At 48.0% G+C, this 15,657-nt stretch overlaps 52 non-coding genes and 1 pseudogene across 52 annotated transcripts; all 53 read right to left on the bottom strand.

Annotated features, from left to right (window-relative positions):
* Positions 1-2: 2 nt before the first annotated feature.
* LOC138552205 (5S ribosomal RNA) lies at positions 3-121 on the bottom strand. Its single transcript, XR_011295893.1, has one exon. It is a non-coding gene; the product is annotated as a 5S ribosomal RNA (ribosomal RNA).
* A 106-nt stretch (positions 122-227) lies between these two features.
* LOC138552204 (5S ribosomal RNA) lies at positions 228-346 on the bottom strand. The gene has a single exon (XR_011295892.1). It is a non-coding gene; the product is annotated as a 5S ribosomal RNA (ribosomal RNA).
* Positions 347-452: 106 nt separating this feature from the next.
* On the bottom strand, positions 453-571 carry LOC138552203 (5S ribosomal RNA). Its single transcript, XR_011295891.1, has one exon. It is a non-coding gene; the product is annotated as a 5S ribosomal RNA (ribosomal RNA).
* Positions 572-1,045: 474 nt separating this feature from the next.
* LOC138552202 (5S ribosomal RNA) lies at positions 1,046-1,164 on the bottom strand. The gene has a single exon (XR_011295890.1). It is a non-coding gene; the product is annotated as a 5S ribosomal RNA (ribosomal RNA).
* A 106-nt stretch (positions 1,165-1,270) lies between these two features.
* On the bottom strand, positions 1,271-1,389 carry LOC138552201 (5S ribosomal RNA). The gene has a single exon (XR_011295889.1). It is a non-coding gene; the product is annotated as a 5S ribosomal RNA (ribosomal RNA).
* A 106-nt stretch (positions 1,390-1,495) lies between these two features.
* On the bottom strand, positions 1,496-1,614 carry LOC138553102 (5S ribosomal RNA). The gene has a single exon (XR_011296779.1). It is a non-coding gene; the product is annotated as a 5S ribosomal RNA (ribosomal RNA).
* A 106-nt stretch (positions 1,615-1,720) lies between these two features.
* Positions 1,721-1,839, bottom strand: LOC138552199 (5S ribosomal RNA). Its single transcript, XR_011295887.1, has one exon. It is a non-coding gene; the product is annotated as a 5S ribosomal RNA (ribosomal RNA).
* A 106-nt stretch (positions 1,840-1,945) lies between these two features.
* LOC138553183 (5S ribosomal RNA) lies at positions 1,946-2,054 on the bottom strand (annotated as a pseudogene).
* Positions 2,055-2,160: 106 nt separating this feature from the next.
* Positions 2,161-2,279, bottom strand: LOC138552629 (5S ribosomal RNA). The gene has a single exon (XR_011296309.1). It is a non-coding gene; the product is annotated as a 5S ribosomal RNA (ribosomal RNA).
* A 464-nt stretch (positions 2,280-2,743) lies between these two features.
* LOC138552198 (5S ribosomal RNA) lies at positions 2,744-2,862 on the bottom strand. Its single transcript, XR_011295886.1, has one exon. It is a non-coding gene; the product is annotated as a 5S ribosomal RNA (ribosomal RNA).
* A 106-nt stretch (positions 2,863-2,968) lies between these two features.
* On the bottom strand, positions 2,969-3,087 carry LOC138552197 (5S ribosomal RNA). The gene has a single exon (XR_011295885.1). It is a non-coding gene; the product is annotated as a 5S ribosomal RNA (ribosomal RNA).
* A 106-nt stretch (positions 3,088-3,193) lies between these two features.
* Positions 3,194-3,312, bottom strand: LOC138552729 (5S ribosomal RNA). The gene has a single exon (XR_011296407.1). It is a non-coding gene; the product is annotated as a 5S ribosomal RNA (ribosomal RNA).
* Positions 3,313-3,418: 106 nt separating this feature from the next.
* LOC138552195 (5S ribosomal RNA) lies at positions 3,419-3,537 on the bottom strand. Its single transcript, XR_011295884.1, has one exon. It is a non-coding gene; the product is annotated as a 5S ribosomal RNA (ribosomal RNA).
* A 106-nt stretch (positions 3,538-3,643) lies between these two features.
* Positions 3,644-3,762, bottom strand: LOC138552943 (5S ribosomal RNA). The gene has a single exon (XR_011296621.1). It is a non-coding gene; the product is annotated as a 5S ribosomal RNA (ribosomal RNA).
* A 107-nt stretch (positions 3,763-3,869) lies between these two features.
* On the bottom strand, positions 3,870-3,988 carry LOC138552194 (5S ribosomal RNA). Its single transcript, XR_011295883.1, has one exon. It is a non-coding gene; the product is annotated as a 5S ribosomal RNA (ribosomal RNA).
* Positions 3,989-4,451: 463 nt separating this feature from the next.
* LOC138552192 (5S ribosomal RNA) lies at positions 4,452-4,570 on the bottom strand. Its single transcript, XR_011295881.1, has one exon. It is a non-coding gene; the product is annotated as a 5S ribosomal RNA (ribosomal RNA).
* A 106-nt stretch (positions 4,571-4,676) lies between these two features.
* LOC138553106 (5S ribosomal RNA) lies at positions 4,677-4,795 on the bottom strand. The gene has a single exon (XR_011296783.1). It is a non-coding gene; the product is annotated as a 5S ribosomal RNA (ribosomal RNA).
* A 666-nt stretch (positions 4,796-5,461) lies between these two features.
* On the bottom strand, positions 5,462-5,580 carry LOC138552191 (5S ribosomal RNA). The gene has a single exon (XR_011295880.1). It is a non-coding gene; the product is annotated as a 5S ribosomal RNA (ribosomal RNA).
* A 106-nt stretch (positions 5,581-5,686) lies between these two features.
* On the bottom strand, positions 5,687-5,805 carry LOC138552190 (5S ribosomal RNA). Its single transcript, XR_011295879.1, has one exon. It is a non-coding gene; the product is annotated as a 5S ribosomal RNA (ribosomal RNA).
* Positions 5,806-5,911: 106 nt separating this feature from the next.
* On the bottom strand, positions 5,912-6,030 carry LOC138552942 (5S ribosomal RNA). The gene has a single exon (XR_011296620.1). It is a non-coding gene; the product is annotated as a 5S ribosomal RNA (ribosomal RNA).
* A 107-nt stretch (positions 6,031-6,137) lies between these two features.
* LOC138552189 (5S ribosomal RNA) lies at positions 6,138-6,256 on the bottom strand. The gene has a single exon (XR_011295878.1). It is a non-coding gene; the product is annotated as a 5S ribosomal RNA (ribosomal RNA).
* A 463-nt stretch (positions 6,257-6,719) lies between these two features.
* Positions 6,720-6,838, bottom strand: LOC138552188 (5S ribosomal RNA). Its single transcript, XR_011295877.1, has one exon. It is a non-coding gene; the product is annotated as a 5S ribosomal RNA (ribosomal RNA).
* A 106-nt stretch (positions 6,839-6,944) lies between these two features.
* LOC138552186 (5S ribosomal RNA) lies at positions 6,945-7,063 on the bottom strand. Its single transcript, XR_011295875.1, has one exon. It is a non-coding gene; the product is annotated as a 5S ribosomal RNA (ribosomal RNA).
* A 106-nt stretch (positions 7,064-7,169) lies between these two features.
* LOC138552185 (5S ribosomal RNA) lies at positions 7,170-7,288 on the bottom strand. Its single transcript, XR_011295874.1, has one exon. It is a non-coding gene; the product is annotated as a 5S ribosomal RNA (ribosomal RNA).
* A 106-nt stretch (positions 7,289-7,394) lies between these two features.
* Positions 7,395-7,513, bottom strand: LOC138552184 (5S ribosomal RNA). The gene has a single exon (XR_011295873.1). It is a non-coding gene; the product is annotated as a 5S ribosomal RNA (ribosomal RNA).
* Positions 7,514-7,619: 106 nt separating this feature from the next.
* On the bottom strand, positions 7,620-7,738 carry LOC138552728 (5S ribosomal RNA). Its single transcript, XR_011296406.1, has one exon. It is a non-coding gene; the product is annotated as a 5S ribosomal RNA (ribosomal RNA).
* Positions 7,739-7,844: 106 nt separating this feature from the next.
* On the bottom strand, positions 7,845-7,963 carry LOC138552183 (5S ribosomal RNA). The gene has a single exon (XR_011295872.1). It is a non-coding gene; the product is annotated as a 5S ribosomal RNA (ribosomal RNA).
* A 474-nt stretch (positions 7,964-8,437) lies between these two features.
* On the bottom strand, positions 8,438-8,556 carry LOC138552182 (5S ribosomal RNA). Its single transcript, XR_011295871.1, has one exon. It is a non-coding gene; the product is annotated as a 5S ribosomal RNA (ribosomal RNA).
* Positions 8,557-8,662: 106 nt separating this feature from the next.
* On the bottom strand, positions 8,663-8,781 carry LOC138552181 (5S ribosomal RNA). Its single transcript, XR_011295870.1, has one exon. It is a non-coding gene; the product is annotated as a 5S ribosomal RNA (ribosomal RNA).
* Positions 8,782-8,887: 106 nt separating this feature from the next.
* On the bottom strand, positions 8,888-9,006 carry LOC138552179 (5S ribosomal RNA). The gene has a single exon (XR_011295869.1). It is a non-coding gene; the product is annotated as a 5S ribosomal RNA (ribosomal RNA).
* A 106-nt stretch (positions 9,007-9,112) lies between these two features.
* Positions 9,113-9,231, bottom strand: LOC138552178 (5S ribosomal RNA). The gene has a single exon (XR_011295868.1). It is a non-coding gene; the product is annotated as a 5S ribosomal RNA (ribosomal RNA).
* A 106-nt stretch (positions 9,232-9,337) lies between these two features.
* LOC138552941 (5S ribosomal RNA) lies at positions 9,338-9,456 on the bottom strand. Its single transcript, XR_011296619.1, has one exon. It is a non-coding gene; the product is annotated as a 5S ribosomal RNA (ribosomal RNA).
* A 107-nt stretch (positions 9,457-9,563) lies between these two features.
* Positions 9,564-9,682, bottom strand: LOC138552177 (5S ribosomal RNA). Its single transcript, XR_011295867.1, has one exon. It is a non-coding gene; the product is annotated as a 5S ribosomal RNA (ribosomal RNA).
* A 463-nt stretch (positions 9,683-10,145) lies between these two features.
* LOC138552176 (5S ribosomal RNA) lies at positions 10,146-10,264 on the bottom strand. The gene has a single exon (XR_011295866.1). It is a non-coding gene; the product is annotated as a 5S ribosomal RNA (ribosomal RNA).
* A 106-nt stretch (positions 10,265-10,370) lies between these two features.
* Positions 10,371-10,489, bottom strand: LOC138552174 (5S ribosomal RNA). The gene has a single exon (XR_011295864.1). It is a non-coding gene; the product is annotated as a 5S ribosomal RNA (ribosomal RNA).
* A 106-nt stretch (positions 10,490-10,595) lies between these two features.
* On the bottom strand, positions 10,596-10,714 carry LOC138552940 (5S ribosomal RNA). The gene has a single exon (XR_011296618.1). It is a non-coding gene; the product is annotated as a 5S ribosomal RNA (ribosomal RNA).
* Positions 10,715-10,821: 107 nt separating this feature from the next.
* On the bottom strand, positions 10,822-10,940 carry LOC138552173 (5S ribosomal RNA). The gene has a single exon (XR_011295863.1). It is a non-coding gene; the product is annotated as a 5S ribosomal RNA (ribosomal RNA).
* Positions 10,941-11,403: 463 nt separating this feature from the next.
* Positions 11,404-11,522, bottom strand: LOC138552172 (5S ribosomal RNA). Its single transcript, XR_011295862.1, has one exon. It is a non-coding gene; the product is annotated as a 5S ribosomal RNA (ribosomal RNA).
* Positions 11,523-11,628: 106 nt separating this feature from the next.
* On the bottom strand, positions 11,629-11,747 carry LOC138552171 (5S ribosomal RNA). Its single transcript, XR_011295861.1, has one exon. It is a non-coding gene; the product is annotated as a 5S ribosomal RNA (ribosomal RNA).
* A 106-nt stretch (positions 11,748-11,853) lies between these two features.
* Positions 11,854-11,972, bottom strand: LOC138552170 (5S ribosomal RNA). Its single transcript, XR_011295860.1, has one exon. It is a non-coding gene; the product is annotated as a 5S ribosomal RNA (ribosomal RNA).
* A 106-nt stretch (positions 11,973-12,078) lies between these two features.
* On the bottom strand, positions 12,079-12,197 carry LOC138552169 (5S ribosomal RNA). The gene has a single exon (XR_011295859.1). It is a non-coding gene; the product is annotated as a 5S ribosomal RNA (ribosomal RNA).
* A 106-nt stretch (positions 12,198-12,303) lies between these two features.
* Positions 12,304-12,422, bottom strand: LOC138552727 (5S ribosomal RNA). Its single transcript, XR_011296405.1, has one exon. It is a non-coding gene; the product is annotated as a 5S ribosomal RNA (ribosomal RNA).
* A 106-nt stretch (positions 12,423-12,528) lies between these two features.
* On the bottom strand, positions 12,529-12,647 carry LOC138552168 (5S ribosomal RNA). Its single transcript, XR_011295858.1, has one exon. It is a non-coding gene; the product is annotated as a 5S ribosomal RNA (ribosomal RNA).
* A 474-nt stretch (positions 12,648-13,121) lies between these two features.
* LOC138552167 (5S ribosomal RNA) lies at positions 13,122-13,240 on the bottom strand. The gene has a single exon (XR_011295857.1). It is a non-coding gene; the product is annotated as a 5S ribosomal RNA (ribosomal RNA).
* A 106-nt stretch (positions 13,241-13,346) lies between these two features.
* LOC138552166 (5S ribosomal RNA) lies at positions 13,347-13,465 on the bottom strand. Its single transcript, XR_011295856.1, has one exon. It is a non-coding gene; the product is annotated as a 5S ribosomal RNA (ribosomal RNA).
* A 106-nt stretch (positions 13,466-13,571) lies between these two features.
* LOC138552165 (5S ribosomal RNA) lies at positions 13,572-13,690 on the bottom strand. The gene has a single exon (XR_011295855.1). It is a non-coding gene; the product is annotated as a 5S ribosomal RNA (ribosomal RNA).
* A 106-nt stretch (positions 13,691-13,796) lies between these two features.
* LOC138552162 (5S ribosomal RNA) lies at positions 13,797-13,915 on the bottom strand. Its single transcript, XR_011295853.1, has one exon. It is a non-coding gene; the product is annotated as a 5S ribosomal RNA (ribosomal RNA).
* A 106-nt stretch (positions 13,916-14,021) lies between these two features.
* On the bottom strand, positions 14,022-14,140 carry LOC138552939 (5S ribosomal RNA). The gene has a single exon (XR_011296617.1). It is a non-coding gene; the product is annotated as a 5S ribosomal RNA (ribosomal RNA).
* Positions 14,141-14,247: 107 nt separating this feature from the next.
* On the bottom strand, positions 14,248-14,366 carry LOC138552161 (5S ribosomal RNA). Its single transcript, XR_011295852.1, has one exon. It is a non-coding gene; the product is annotated as a 5S ribosomal RNA (ribosomal RNA).
* A 463-nt stretch (positions 14,367-14,829) lies between these two features.
* LOC138552160 (5S ribosomal RNA) lies at positions 14,830-14,948 on the bottom strand. Its single transcript, XR_011295851.1, has one exon. It is a non-coding gene; the product is annotated as a 5S ribosomal RNA (ribosomal RNA).
* A 106-nt stretch (positions 14,949-15,054) lies between these two features.
* Positions 15,055-15,173, bottom strand: LOC138552159 (5S ribosomal RNA). The gene has a single exon (XR_011295850.1). It is a non-coding gene; the product is annotated as a 5S ribosomal RNA (ribosomal RNA).
* A 106-nt stretch (positions 15,174-15,279) lies between these two features.
* On the bottom strand, positions 15,280-15,398 carry LOC138552158 (5S ribosomal RNA). Its single transcript, XR_011295848.1, has one exon. It is a non-coding gene; the product is annotated as a 5S ribosomal RNA (ribosomal RNA).
* Positions 15,399-15,504: 106 nt separating this feature from the next.
* LOC138552157 (5S ribosomal RNA) lies at positions 15,505-15,623 on the bottom strand. The gene has a single exon (XR_011295847.1). It is a non-coding gene; the product is annotated as a 5S ribosomal RNA (ribosomal RNA).
* Between the last annotated feature and the right edge of the window lie 34 nt (positions 15,624-15,657).

Genomic DNA, 15,657 nt, shown 5'->3' with positions numbered 1-15,657 from the left:
AAAGCCTACAGCACCTGGTATTCCCAGGCGGTCTCCCATCCAGGTACTAACTAGGCCCGACACTGCTTAGCTTCCGAGATCAGACGAGATCGGGCGCATTCAGTGTGGTGTGGCCGTAGGCTCTGGTCTTAGTGAGTTTTGTACTTTTAAGCATCTAGTCGGCTAGACCTTGCAGTTTTGAAAGGCAATTGAGAAATGGCTCACTTCCTGAACTTGGAGCACAAAAAAGCCTACAGCACCTGGTATTCCCAGGCGGTCTCCCATCCAGGTACTAACTAGGCCCGACACTGCTTAGCTTCCGAGATCAGACGAGATCGGGCGCATTCAGTGTGGTGTGGCCGTAGGCTCTGGGCCTCGTGAGTTTTGTACTTTTAAGCATCTAGTCGGCTAGACCTTGCAGTTTTGAAAGGCAATTGAGAAATGGCTCACTTCCTGAACTTGGAGCACAAAAAAGCCTACAGCACCTGGTATTCCCAGGCGGTCTCCCATCCAGGTACTAACTAGGCCCGACACTGCTTAGCTTCCGAGATCAGACGAGATCGGGCGCATTCAGTGTGGTGTGGCCGTAGGCTCTAGAAATGCTAAGAATATTACTCTTATGCATTTGCATTTAGTAAGCTAAGCCATGCAGCCACTTGCAACATGATACCACGCTCATCGCTCGATCAGCGCTCGATCAGGCTCGATCAGGCGAGATATATAAGACTGGTGGGCCCATTCAGGACTCCTATGTCTGGTAGGATAACTTTAATCCATCCATCCTGTTTCTGTTGCAGGGAGGTGGAGAGAACAATCAACACAATAACGGCTTTCTTTCATGCCTCTTGAATGACTCAATATTCTCTGTACTGCATTACATGTGAAAGTCGATTTATTACCCATGAACACACTACCTGTATGCTAATTATATGTAAATAGGTAGCTCCAGCCCTCATAATGTTGTCCAACATTTCCGCTATAAAACGGGATAAAATTATTTTGGAAACATACCAAATTTGAAAAGTAATTGAGAAGTTGTGCAATTACTAATCATGGAGCACAAAATAGCCTACAGCACCTGGTATTCCCAGGCGGTCTCCCATCCAGGTACTAACTAGGCCCGACACTGCTTAGCTTCCGAGATCAGACGAGATCGGGCGCATTCAGTGTGGTGTGGCCGTAGGCTCTGGGCCTAGTGAGTTTTGTACTTTTAAGCATCTAGTCGGCTAGACCTTGCAGTTTTGAAAGGCAATTGAGAAATGGCTCACTTCCTGAACTTGGAGCACAAAAAAGCCTACAGCACCTGGTATTCCCAGGCGGTCTCCCATCCAGGTACTAACTAGGCCCGACACTGCTTAGCTTCCGAGATCAGACGAGATCGGGCGCATTCAGTGTGGTGTGGCCGTAGGCTCTGGTCTTAGTGAGTTTTGTACTTTTAAGCATCTAGTCGGCTAGACCTTGCAGTTTTGAAAGGCAATTGAGAAATGGCTCACTTCCTGAACTTGGAGCACAAAAAAGCCTACAGCACCTGGTATTCCCAGGCGGTCTCCCATCCAGGTACTAACTAGGCCCGACACTGCTTAGCTTCCGCGATCAGACGAGATCGGGCGCATTCAGTGTGGTGTGGCCGTAGGCTCTGGGCCTAGTGAGTTTTGTACTTTTAAGCATCTAGTCGGCTAGACCTTGCAGTTTTGAAAGGCAATTGAGAAATGGCTCACTTCCTGAACTTGGAGCACAAAAAAGCCTACAGCACCTGGTATTCCCAGGCGGTCTCCCATCCAGGTACTAACTAGGCCCGACACTGCTTAGCTTCCGAGATCAGACGAGATCGGGCGCATTCAGTGTGGTGTGGCCGTAGGCTCTGGTCCTAGTGAGTTTTGTACTTTTAAGCATCTAGTCGGCTAGACCTTGCAGTTTTGAAAGGCAATTGAGAAATGGCTCACTTCCTGAACTTGGAGCACAAAAAAGCCTACAGCACCTGGTATTCCCAGGCGGTCTCCCATCCAGGTACTAACTAGGCCCGACACTGCTTAGCTTCCGAGATCGGGCGCATTCAGTGTGGTGTGGCCGTAGGCTCTGGGCCTAGTGAGTTTTGTACTTTTAAGCATCTAGTCGGCTAGACCTTGCAGTTTTGAAAGGCAATTGAGAAATGGCTCACTTCCTGAACTTGGAGCACAAAAAAGCCTACAGCACCTGGTATTCCCAGGCGGTCTCCCATCCAGGTACTAACTAGGCCCGACACTGCTTAGCTTCCGAGATCAGAGGAGATCGGGCGCATTCAGTGTGGTGTGGCCGTAGGCTCTAGAAATGCTAAGAATATTACTCTTATGCATTTGCATTTAGTAAGCTAAGCCATGCAGCCACTTGCAACATGATACCACGCTCATCGCTCGATCAGCGCTCGATCAGGCGAGATATATAAGACTGGTGGGCCCATTCAGGACTCCTATGTCTGGTAGGATAACTTTAATCCATCCATCCTGTTTCTGTTGCAGGGAGGTGGAGAGAACAATCAACACAATAACGGCTTTCTTTCATGCCTCTTGAAGGACTCAATATTCTCTGTACTGCATTACATGTGAAAGTCGATTTATTACCCATGAACACACTACCTGTATGCTAATTATATGTAAATAGGTAGCTCCAGCCCTCATAATGTTGTCCAACATTTCCGCTATAAAACGGGATACAATTATTTTGGAAACATACCAAATTTGAAAAGTAATTGAGAAGTTGCGCAATTACTAATCATGGAGCACAAAATAGCCTACAGCACCTGGTATTCCCAGGCGGTCTCCCATCCAGGTACTAACTAGGCCCGACACTGCTTAGCTTCCGAGATCAGACGAGATCGGGCGCATTCAGTGTGGTGTGGCCGTAGGCTCTGGGCCTAGTGAGTTTTGTACTTTTAAGCATCTAGTCGGCTAGACCTTGCAGTTTTGAAAGGCAATTGAGAAATGGCTCACTTCCTGAACTTGGAGCACAAAAAAGCCTACAGCACCTGGTATTCCCAGGCGGTCTCCCATCCAGGTACTAACTAGGCCCGACACTGCTTAGCTTCCGAGATCAGACGAGATCGGGCGCATTCAGTGTGGTGTGGCCGTAGGCTCTGGGCCTAGTGAGTTTTGTACTTTTAAGCATATAGTCGGCTAGACCTTGCAGTTTTGAAAGGCAATTGAGAAATGGCTCACTTCCTGAACTTGGAGCACAAAAAAGCCTACAGCACCTGGTATTCCCAGGCGGTCTCCCATCCAGGTACTAACTAGGCCCGACACTGCTTAGCTTCCGAGATCAGACGAGATCAGGCGCATTCAGTGTGGTGTGGCCGTAGGCTCTGGGCCTAGTGAGTTTTGTACTTTTAAGCATCTAGTCGGCTAGACCTTGCAGTTTTGAAAGGCAATTGAGAAATGGCTCACTTCCTGAACTTGGAGCACAAAAAAGCCTACAGCACCTGGTATTCCCAGGCGGTCTCCCATCCAGGTACTAACTAGGCCCGACACTGCTTAGCTTCCGAGATCAGACGAGATCGGGCGCATTCAGTGTGGTGTGGCCGTAGGCTCTGGGCCTAGTGAGTTTTGTACTTTTAAGCATCTAGTCGGCTAGACCTTGCAGTTTTGAAAGGCAATTGAGAAATGGCTCACTTCCTGAACTTGGAGCACAAAAAAGCCTACAGCACCTGGTATTCCCATGCGGTCTCCCATCCAGGTACTAACTAGGCCCGACACTGCTTAGCTTCCGAGATCAGACGAGATCAGGCGCATTCAGTGTGGTGTGGCCGTAGGCTCTGGGCCTAGTGAGTTTTGTACTTTTAAGCATCTAGTCGGCTAGACCTTGCAGTTTTGAAAGGCAATTGAGAAATGGCTCACTTCCTGAACTTGGAGCAAAAAAAAAGCCTACAGCACCTGGTATTCCCAGGCGGTCTCCCATCCAGGTACTAACTAGGCCCGACACTGCTTAGCTTCCGAGATCAGACGAGATCGGGCGCATTCAGTGTGGTGTGGCCGTAGGCTCTAGAAATGCTAAGAATATTACTCTTATGCATTTGCATTTAGTAAGCTAAGCCATGCAGCCACTTGCAACATGATACCACGCTCATCGCTCGATCAGGCTCGATCAGGCGAGATATATAAGACTGGTGGGCCCATTCAGGACTCCTATGTCTGGTAGGATAACTTTAATCCATCCATCCTGTTTCTGTTGCAGGGAGGTGGAGAGAACAATCAACACAATAACGGCTTTCTTTCATGCCTCTTGAAGGACTCAATATTCTCTGTACTGCATTACATGTGAAAGTCGATTTATTACCCATGAACACACTACCTGTATGCTAATTATATGTAAATAGGTAGCTCCAGCCCTCATAATGTTGTCCAACATTTCCGCTATAAAACGGGATACAATTATTTTGGAAACATACCAAATTTGAAAAGTAATTGAGAAGTTGTGCAATTACTAATCATGGAGCACAAAATAGCCTACAGCACCTGGTATTCCCAGGCGGTCTCCCATCCAGGTACTAACTAGGCCCGACACTGCTTAGCTTCCGAGATCAGACGAGATCGGGCGCATTCAGTGTGGTGTGGCCGTAGGCTCTAGTCCTAGTGAGTTTTGTACTTTTAAGCATCTAGTCGGCTAGACCTTGCAGTTTTGAAAGGCAATTGAGAAATGGCTCACTTCCTGAACTTGGAGCACAAAAAAGCCTACAGCACCTGGTATTCCCAGGCCGTCTCCCATCCAGGTACTAACTAGGCCCGACACTGCTTAGCTTCCGAGATCAGACGAGATCGGGCGCATTCAGTGTGGTGTGGCCGTAGGCTCTGGTCCTAGTGAGTTTTGTACTTTTAAGCATCTAGTCGGCTAGACCTTGCAGTTTTGAAAGGCAATTGAGAAATGGCTCACTTCCTGAACTTGGAGCACAAAAAAGCCTACAGCACCTGGTATTCCCAGGCGGTCTCCCATCCAGGTACTAACTAGGCCCGACACTGCTTAGTGTGGTGTGGCCGTAGGCTCTAGAAATGCTAAGAATATTACTCTTATGCATTTGCATTTAGTAAGCTAAGCCATGCAGCCACTTGCAACATGATACCACGCTCATCGCTCGATCAGCGCTCGATCAGGCTCGATCAGGCGAGATATATAAGACTGGTGGGCCCATTCAGGACTCCTATGTCTGGTAGGATAACTTTAATCCATCCATCCTGTTTCTGTTGCAGGGAGGTGGAGAGAACAATCAACACAATAACGGCTTTCTTTCATGCCTCTTGAAGGACTCAATATTCTCTGTACTGCATTACATGTGAAAGTCGATTTATTACCCATGAACACACTACCTGTATGCTAATTATATGTAAATAGGTAGCTCCAGCCCTCATAATGCTGTCCAACATTTCCGCTATAAAACGGGATACAATTATTTTGGAAACATACCAAATTTGAAAAGTAATTGAGAAGTTGCGCAATTACTAATCATGGAGCACGAAATAGCCTACAGCACCTGGTATTCCCAGGCGGTCTCCCATCCAGGTACTAACTAGGCCCGACACTGCTTAGCTTCCGAGATCAGACGAGATCGGGCGCATTCAGTGTGGTGTGGCCGTAGGCTCTGGGCCTAGTGAGTTTTGTACTTTTAAGCATCTAGTCGGCTAGACCTTGCAGTTTTGAAAGGCAATTGAGAAATGGCTCACTTCCTGAACTTGGAGCACAAAAAAGCCTACAGCACCTGGTATTCCCAGGCGGTCTCCCATCCAGGTACTAACTAGGCCCGACACTGCTTAGCTTCCGAGATCAGACGAGATCGGGCGCATTCAGTGTGGTGTGGCCGTAGGCTCTGGGCCTAGTGAGTTTTGTACTTTTAAGCATCTAGTCGGCTAGACCTTGCAGTTTTGAAAGGCAATTGAGAAATGGCTCACTTCCTGAACTTGGAGCACAAAAAAGCCTACAGCACCTGGTATTCCCATGCGGTCTCCCATCCAGGTACTAACTAGGCCCGACACTGCTTAGCTTCCGAGATCAGACGAGATCAGGCGCATTCAGTGTGGTGTGGCCGTAGGCTCTGGGCCTAGTGAGTTTTGTACTTTTAAGCATCTAGTCGGCTAGACCTTGCAGTTTTGAAAGGCAATTGAGAAATGGCTCACTTCCTGAACTTGGAGCAAAAAAAAAGCCTACAGCACCTGGTATTCCCAGGCGGTCTCCCATCCAGGTACTAACTAGGCCCGACACTGCTTAGCTTCCGAGATCAGACGAGATCGGGCGCATTCAGTGTGGTGTGGCCGTAGGCTCTAGAAATGCTAAGAATATTACTCTTATGCATTTGCATTTAGTAAGCTAAGCCATGCAGCCACTTGCAACATGATACCACGCTCATCGCTCGATCAGGCTCGATCAGGCGAGATATATAAGACTGGTGGGCCCATTCAGGACTCCTATGTCTGGTAGGATAACTTTAATCCATCCATCCTGTTTCTGTTGCAGGGAGGTGGAGAGAACAATCAACACAATAACGGCTTTCTTTCATGCCTCTTGAAGGACTCAATATTCTCTGTACTGCATTACATGTGAAAGTCGATTTATTACCCATGAACACACTACCTGTATGCTAATTATATGTAAATAGGTAGCTCCAGCCCTCATAATGTTGTCCAACATTTCCGCTATAAAACGGGATACAATTATTTTGGAAACATACCAAATTTGAAAAGTAATTGAGAAGTTGTGCAATTACTAATCATGGAGCACAAAATAGCCTACAGCACCTGGTATTCCCAGGCGGTCTCCCATCCAGGTACTAACTAGGCCCGACACTGCTTAGCTTCCGAGATCAGACGAGATCGGGCGCATTCAGTGTGGTGTGGCCGTAGGCTCTGGGCCTAGTGAGTTTTGTACTTTTAAGCATCTAGTCGGCTAGACCTTGCAGTTTTGAAAGGCAATTGAGAAATGGCTCACTTCCTGAACTTGGAGCACAAAAAAGCCTACAGCACCTGGTATTCCCAGGCGGTCTCCCATCCAGGTACTAACTAGGCCCGACACTGCTTAGCTTCCGAGATCAGACGAGATCGGGCGCATTCAGTGTGGTGTGGCCGTAGGCTCTGGTCCTAGTGAGTTTTGTACTTTTAAGCATCTAGTCGGCTAGACCTTGCAGTTTTGAAAGGCAATTGAGAAATGGCTCACTTCCTGAACTTGGAGCACAAAAAAGCCTACAGCACCTGGTATTCCCAGGCGGTCTCCCATCCAGGTACTAACTAGGCCCGACACTGCTTAGCTTCCGAGATCAGACGAGATCGGGCGCATTCAGTGTGGTGTGGCCGTAGGCTCTGGGCCTAGTGAGTTTTGTACTTTTAAGCATCTAGTCGGCTAGACCTTGCAGTTTTGAAAGGCAATTGAGAAATGGCTCACTTCCTGAACTTGGAGCACAAAAAAGCCTACAGCACCTGGTATTCCCAGGCGGTCTCCCATCCAGGTACTAACTAGGCCCGACACTGCTTAGCTTCCGAGATCAGACGAGATCGGGCGCATTCAGTGTGGTGTGGCCGTAGGCTCTGGGCCTAGTGAGTTTTGTACTTTTAAGCATATAGTCGGCTAGACCTTGCAGTTTTGAAAGGCAATTGAGAAATGGCTCACTTCCTGAACTTGGAGCACAAAAAAGCCTACAGCACCTGGTATTCCCAGGCGGTCTCCCATCCAGGTACTAACTAGGCCCGACACTGCTTAGCTTCCGAGATCAGACGAGATCAGGCGCATTCAGTGTGGTGTGGCCGTAGGCTCTGGGCCTAGTGAGTTTTGTACTTTTAAGCATCTAGTCGGCTAGACCTTGCAGTTTTGAAAGGCAATTGAGAAATGGCTCACTTCCTGAACTTGGAGCACAAAAAAGCCTACAGCACCTGGTATTCCCAGGCGGTCTCCCATCCAGGTACTAACTAGGCCCGACACTGCTTAGCTTCCGAGATCAGACGAGATCGGGCGCATTCAGTGTGGTGTGGCCGTAGGCTCTAGAAATGCTAAGAATATTACTCTTATGCATTTGCATTTAGTAAGCTAAGCCATGCAGCCACTTGCAACATGATACCACGCTCATCGCTCGATCAGCGCTCGATCAGGCTCGATCAGGCGAGATATATAAGACTGGTGGGCCCATTCAGGACTCCTATGTCTGGTAGGATAACTTTAATCCATCCATCCTGTTTCTGTTGCAGGGAGGTGGAGAGAACAATCAACACAATAACGGCTTTCTTTCATGCCTCTTGAAGGACTCAATATTCTCTGTACTGCATTACATGTGAAAGTCGATTTATTACCCATGAACACACTACCTGTATGCTAATTATATGTAAATAGGTAGCTCCAGCCCTCATAATGTTGTCCAACATTTCCGCTATAAAACGGGATAAAATTATTTTGGAAACATACCAAATTTGAAAAGTAATTGAGAAGTTGCGCAATTACTAATCATGGAGCACAAAATAGCCTACAGCACCTGGTATTCCCAGGCGGTCTCCCATCCAGGTACTAACTAGGCCCGACACTGCTTAGCTTCCGAGATCAGACGAGATCGGGCGCATTCAGTGTGGTGTGGCCGTAGGCTCTGGGCCTAGTGAGTTTTGTACTTTTAAGCATCTAGTCGGCTAGACCTTGCAGTTTTGAAAGGCAATTGAGAAATGGCTCACTTCCTGAACTTGGAGCACAAAAAAGCCTACAGCACCTGGTATTCCCAGGCGGTCTCCCATCCAGGTACTAACTAGGCCCGACACTGCTTAGCTTCCGAGATCAGACGAGATCGGGCGCATTCAGTGTGGTGTGGCCGTAGGCTCTGGTCCTAGTGAGTTTTGTACTTTTAAGCATCTAGTCGGCTAGACCTTGCAGTTTTGAAAGGCAATTGAGAAATGGCTCACTTCCTGAACTTGGAGCACAAAAAAGCCTACAGCACCTGGTATTCCCAGGCGGTCTCCCATCCAGGTACTAACTAGGCCCGACACTGCTTAGCTTCCGAGATCAGACGAGATCGGGCGCATTCAGTGTGGTGTGGCCGTAGGCTCTGGGCCTAGTGAGTTTTGTACTTTTAAGCATCTAGTCGGCTAGACCTTGCAGTTTTGAAAGGCAATTGAGAAATGGCTCACTTCCTGAACTTGGAGCACAAAAAAGCCTACAGCACCTGGTATTCCCAGGCGGTCTCCCATCCAGGTACTAACTAGGCCCGACACTGCTTAGCTTCCGAGATCAGACGAGATCGGGCGCATTCAGTGTGGTGTGGCCGTAGGCTCTGGGCCTAGTGAGTTTTGTACTTTTAAGCATCTAGTCGGCTAGACCTTGCAGTTTTGAAAGGCAATTGAGAAATGGCTCACTTCCTGAACTTGGAGCACAAAAAAGCCTACAGCACCTGGTATTCCCATGCGGTCTCCCATCCAGGTACTAACTAGGCCCGACACTGCTTAGCTTCCGAGATCAGACGAGATCAGGCGCATTCAGTGTGGTGTGGCCGTAGGCTCTGGGCCTAGTGAGTTTTGTACTTTTAAGCATCTAGTCGGCTAGACCTTGCAGTTTTGAAAGGCAATTGAGAAATGGCTCACTTCCTGAACTTGGAGCAAAAAAAAAGCCTACAGCACCTGGTATTCCCAGGCGGTCTCCCATCCAGGTACTAACTAGGCCCGACACTGCTTAGCTTCCGAGATCAGACGAGATCGGGCGCATTCAGTGTGGTGTGGCCGTAGGCTCTAGAAATGCTAAGAATATTACTCTTATGCATTTGCATTTAGTAAGCTAAGCCATGCAGCCACTTGCAACATGATACCACGCTCATCGCTCGATCAGGCTCGATCAGGCGAGATATATAAGACTGGTGGGCCCATTCAGGACTCCTATGTCTGGTAGGATAACTTTAATCCATCCATCCTGTTTCTGTTGCAGGGAGGTGGAGAGAACAATCAACACAATAACGGCTTTCTTTCATGCCTCTTGAAGGACTCAATATTCTCTGTACTGCATTACATGTGAAAGTCGATTTATTACCCATGAACACACTACCTGTATGCTAATTATATGTAAATAGGTAGCTCCAGCCCTCATAATGTTGTCCAACATTTCCGCTATAAAACGGGATACAATTATTTTGGAAACATACCAAATTTGAAAAGTAATTGAGAAGTTGTGCAATTACTAATCATGGAGCACAAAATAGCCTACAGCACCTGGTATTCCCAGGCGGTCTCCCATCCAGGTACTAACTAGGCCCGACACTGCTTAGCTTCCGAGATCAGACGAGATCGGGCGCATTCAGTGTGGTGTGGCCGTAGGCTCTGGGCCTAGTGAGTTTTGTACTTTTAAGCATCTAGTCGGCTAGACCTTGCAGTTTTGAAAGGCAATTGAGAAATGGCTCACTTCCTGAACTTGGAGCACAAAAAAGCCTACAGCACCTGGTATTCCCAGGCGGTCTCCCATCCAGGTACTAACTAGGCCCGACACTGCTTAGCTTCCGAGATCAGACGAGATCGGGCGCATTCAGTGTGGTGTGGCCGTAGGCTCTGGGCCTAGTGAGTTTTGTACTTTTAAGCATCTAGTCGGCTAGACCTTGCAGTTTTGAAAGGCAATTGAGAAATGGCTCACTTCCTGAACTTGGAGCACAAAAAAGCCTACAGCACCTGGTATTCCCATGCGGTCTCCCATCCAGGTACTAACTAGGCCCGACACTGCTTAGCTTCCGAGATCAGACGAGATCAGGCGCATTCAGTGTGGTGTGGCCGTAGGCTCTGGGCCTAGTGAGTTTTGTACTTTTAAGCATCTAGTCGGCTAGACCTTGCAGTTTTGAAAGGCAATTGAGAAATGGCTCACTTCCTGAACTTGGAGCAAAAAAAAAGCCTACAGCACCTGGTATTCCCAGGCGGTCTCCCATCCAGGTACTAACTAGGCCCGACACTGCTTAGCTTCCGAGATCAGACGAGATCGGGCGCATTCAGTGTGGTGTGGCCGTAGGCTCTAGAAATGCTAAGAATATTACTCTTATGCATTTGCATTTAGTAAGCTAAGCCATGCAGCCACTTGCAACATGATACCACGCTCATCGCTCGATCAGGCTCGATCAGGCGAGATATATAAGACTGGTGGGCCCATTCAGGACTCCTATGTCTGGTAGGATAACTTTAATCCATCCATCCTGTTTCTGTTGCAGGGAGGTGGAGAGAACAATCAACACAATAACGGCTTTCTTTCATGCCTCTTGAAGGACTCAATATTCTCTGTACTGCATTACATGTGAAAGTCGATTTATTACCCATGAACACACTACCTGTATGCTAATTATATGTAAATAGGTAGCTCCAGCCCTCATAATGTTGTCCAACATTTCCGCTATAAAACGGGATACAATTATTTTGGAAACATACCAAATTTGAAAAGTAATTGAGAAGTTGTGCAATTACTAATCATGGAGCACAAAATAGCCTACAGCACCTGGTATTCCCAGGCGGTCTCCCATCCAGGTACTAACTAGGCCCGACACTGCTTAGCTTCCGAGATCAGACGAGATCGGGCGCATTCAGTGTGGTGTGGCCGTAGGCTCTGGGCCTAGTGAGTTTTGTACTTTTAAGCATCTAGTCGGCTAGACCTTGCAGTTTTGAAAGGCAATTGAGAAATGGCTCACTTCCTGAACTTGGAGCACAAAAAAGCCTACAGCACCTGGTATTCCCAGGCGGTCTCCCATCCAGGTACTAACTAGGCCCGACACTGCTTAGCTTCCGAGATCAGACGAGATCGGGCGCATTCAGTGTGGTGTGGCCGTAGGCTCTGGTCCTAGTGAGTTTTGTACTTTTAAGCATCTAGTCGGCTAGACCTTGCAGTTTTGAAAGGCAATTGAGAAATGGCTCACTTCCTGAACTTGGAGCACAAAAAAGCCTACAGCACCTGGTATTCCCAGGCGGTCTCCCATCCAGGTACTAACTAGGCCCGACACTGCTTAGCTTCCGAGATCAGACGAGATCGGGCGCATTCAGTGTGGTGTGGCCGTAGGCTCTGGGCCTAGTGAGTTTTGTACTTTTAAGCATCTAGTCGGCTAGACCTTGCAGTTTTGAAAGGCAATTGAGAAATGGCTCACTTCCTGAACTTGGAGCACAAAAAAGCCTACAGCACCTGGTATTCCCAGGCGGTCTCCCATCCAGGTACTAACTAGGCCCGACACTGCTTAGCTTCCGAGATCAGACGAGATCGGGCGCATTCAGTGTGGTGTGGCCGTAGGCTCTGGGCCTAGTGAGTTTTGTACTTTTAAGCATATAGTCGGCTAGACCTTGCAGTTTTGAAAGGCAATTGAGAAATGGCTCACTTCCTGAACTTGGAGCACAAAAAAGCCTACAGCACCTGGTATTCCCAGGCGGTCTCCCATCCAGGTACTAACTAGGCCCGACACTGCTTAGCTTCCGAGATCAGACGAGATCAGGCGCATTCAGTGTGGTGTGGCCGTAGGCTCTGGGCCTAGTGAGTTTTGTACTTTTAAGCATCTAGTCGGCTAGACCTTGCAGTTTTGAAAGGCAATTGAGAAATGGCTCACTTCCTGAACTTGGAGCACAAAAAAGCCTACAGCACCTGGTATTCCCAGGCGGTCTCCCATCCAGGTACTAACTAGGCCCGACACTGCTTAGCTTCCGAGATCAGACGAGATCGGGCGCATTCAGTGTGGTGTGGCCGTAGGCTCTAGAAATGCTAAGAATATTACTCTTATGCATTTGCATTTAGTAAGCTAAGCCATGCAGCCACTTGCAACATGATACCACGCTCATCGCTCGATCAGCGCTCGATCAGGCTCGATCAGGCGAGATATATAAGACTGGTGGGCCCATTCAGGACTCCTATGTCTGGTAGGATAACTTTAATCCATCCATCCTGTTTCTGTTGCAGGGAGGTGGAGAGAACAATCAACACAATAACGGCTTTCTTTCATGCCTCTTGAAGGACTCAATATTCTCTGTACTGCATTACATGTGAAAGTCGATTTATTACCCATGAACACACTACCTGTATGCTAATTATATGTAAATAGGTAGCTCCAGCCCTCATAATGTTGTCCAACATTTCCGCTATAAAACGGGATAAAATTATTTTGGAAACATACCAAATTTGAAAAGTAATTGAGAAGTTGCGCAATTACTAATCATGGAGCACAAAATAGCCTACAGCACCTGGTATTCCCAGGCGGTCTCCCATCCAGGTACTAACTAGGCCCGACACTGCTTAGCTTCCGAGATCAGACGAGATCGGGCGCATTCAGTGTGGTGTGGCCGTAGGCTCTGGGCCTAGTGAGTTTTGTACTTTTAAGCATCTAGTCGGCTAGACCTTGCAGTTTTGAAAGGCAATTGAGAAATGGCTCACTTCCTGAACTTGGAGCACAAAAAAGCCTACAGCACCTGGTATTCCCAGGCGGTCTCCCATCCAGGTACTAACTAGGCCCGACACTGCTTAGCTTCCGAGATCAGACGAGATCGGGCGCATTCAGTGTGGTGTGGCCGTAGGCTCTGGTCCTAGTGAGTTTTGTACTTTTAAGCATCTAGTCGGCTAGACCTTGCAGTTTTGAAAGGCAATTGAGAAATGGCTCACTTCCTGAACTTGGAGCACAAAAAAGCCTACAGCACCTGGTATTCCCAGGCGGTCTCCCATCCAGGTACTAACTAGGCCCGACACTGCTTAGCTTCCGAGATCAGACGAGATCGGGCGCATTCAGTGTGGTGTGGCCGTAGGCTCTGGGCCTAGTGAGTTTTGTACTTTTAAGCATCTAGTCGGCTAGACCTTGCAGTTTTGAAAGGCAATTGAGAAATGGCTCACTTCCTGAACTTGGAGCACAAAAAAGCCTACAGCACCTGGTATTCCCAGGCGGTCTCCCATCCAGGTACTAACTAGGCCCGACACTGCTTAGCTTCCGAGATCAGACGAGATCGGGCGCATTCAGTGTGGTGTGGCCGTAGGCTCTGGGCCTAGTGAGTTTTGTACTTTTAAGCATCTAGTCGGCTAGACCTTGCAGTTTTGAAAGGCAATTGAGAAATGGCTCACTTCCTGAACTTGGAGCACAAAAAAGCCTACAGCACCTGGTATTCCCATGCGGTCTCCCATCCAGGTACTAACTAGGCCCGACACTGCTTAGCTTCCGAGATCAGACGAGATCAGGCGCATTCAGTGTGGTGTGGCCGTAGGCTCTGGGCCTAGTGAGTTTTGTACTTTTAAGCATCTAGTCGGCTAGACCTTGCAGTTTTGAAAGGCAATTGAGAAATGGCTCACTTCCTGAACTTGGAGCAAAAAAAAAGCCTACAGCACCTGGTATTCCCAGGCGGTCTCCCATCCAGGTACTAACTAGGCCCGACACTGCTTAGCTTCCGAGATCAGACGAGATCGGGCGCATTCAGTGTGGTGTGGCCGTAGGCTCTAGAAATGCTAAGAATATTACTCTTATGCATTTGCATTTAGTAAGCTAAGCCATGCAGCCACTTGCAACATGATACCACGCTCATCGCTCGATCAGGCTCGATCAGGCGAGATATATAAGACTGGTGGGCCCATTCAGGACTCCTATGTCTGGTAGGATAACTTTAATCCATCCATCCTGTTTCTGTTGCAGGGAGGTGGAGAGAACAATCAACACAATAACGGCTTTCTTTCATGCCTCTTGAAGGACTCAATATTCTCTGTACTGCATTACATGTGAAAGTCGATTTATTACCCATGAACACACTACCTGTATGCTAATTATATGTAAATAGGTAGCTCCAGCCCTCATAATGTTGTCCAACATTTCCGCTATAAAACGGGATACAATTATTTTGGAAACATACCAAATTTGAAAAGTAATTGAGAAGTTGTGCAATTACTAATCATGGAGCACAAAATAGCCTACAGCACCTGGTATTCCCAGGCGGTCTCCCATCCAGGTACTAACTAGGCCCGACACTGCTTAGCTTCCGAGATCAGACGAGATCGGGCGCATTCAGTGTGGTGTGGCCGTAGGCTCTGGGCCTAGTGAGTTTTGTACTTTTAAGCATCTAGTCGGCTAGACCTTGCAGTTTTGAAAGGCAATTGAGAAATGGCTCACTTCCTGAACTTGGAGCACAAAAAAGCCTACAGCACCTGGTATTCCCAGGCGGTCTCCCATCCAGGTACTAACTAGGCCCGACACTGCTTAGCTTCCGAGATCAGACGAGATCGGGCGCATTCAGTGTGGTGTGGCCGTAGGCTCTGGTCCTAGTGAGTTTTGTACTTTTAAGCATCTAGTCGGCTAGACCTTGCAGTTTTGAAAGGCAATTGAGAAATGGCTCACTTCCTGAACTTGGAGCACAAAAAAGCCTACAGCACCTGGTATTCCCAGGCGGTCTCCCATCCAGGTACTAACTAGGCCCGACACTGCTTAGCTTCCGAGATCAGACGAGATCGGGCGCATTCAGTGTGGTGTGGCCGTAGGCTCTGGGCCTAGTGAGTTTTGTACTTTTAAGCATCTAGTCGGCTAGACCTTGCAGTTTTGAAAGGCAATTGAGAAATGGCTCACTTCCTGAACTTGGAGCACAAAAAAGCCTACAGCACCTGGTATTCCCAGGCGGTCTCCCATCCAGGTACTAACTAGGCCCGACACTGCTTAGCTTCCGAGATCAGACGAGATCGGGCGCATTCAGTGTGGTGTGGCCGTAGGCTCTGGGCCTAGTGAGTTTTGTACTTTTAAGCATA

The sequence above is a fragment of the Ambystoma mexicanum genome, unplaced genomic scaffold, assembly GCF_040938575.1.
Source record: "Ambystoma mexicanum isolate Mex_15411 unplaced genomic scaffold, UKY_AmexF1_1 Mex_scaf106, whole genome shotgun sequence".
NCBI classification, from domain to species: Eukaryota; Metazoa; Chordata; class Amphibia; order Caudata; family Ambystomatidae; genus Ambystoma; species Ambystoma mexicanum.
This window is presented reverse-complemented; position numbering and strand designations above follow the sequence as displayed.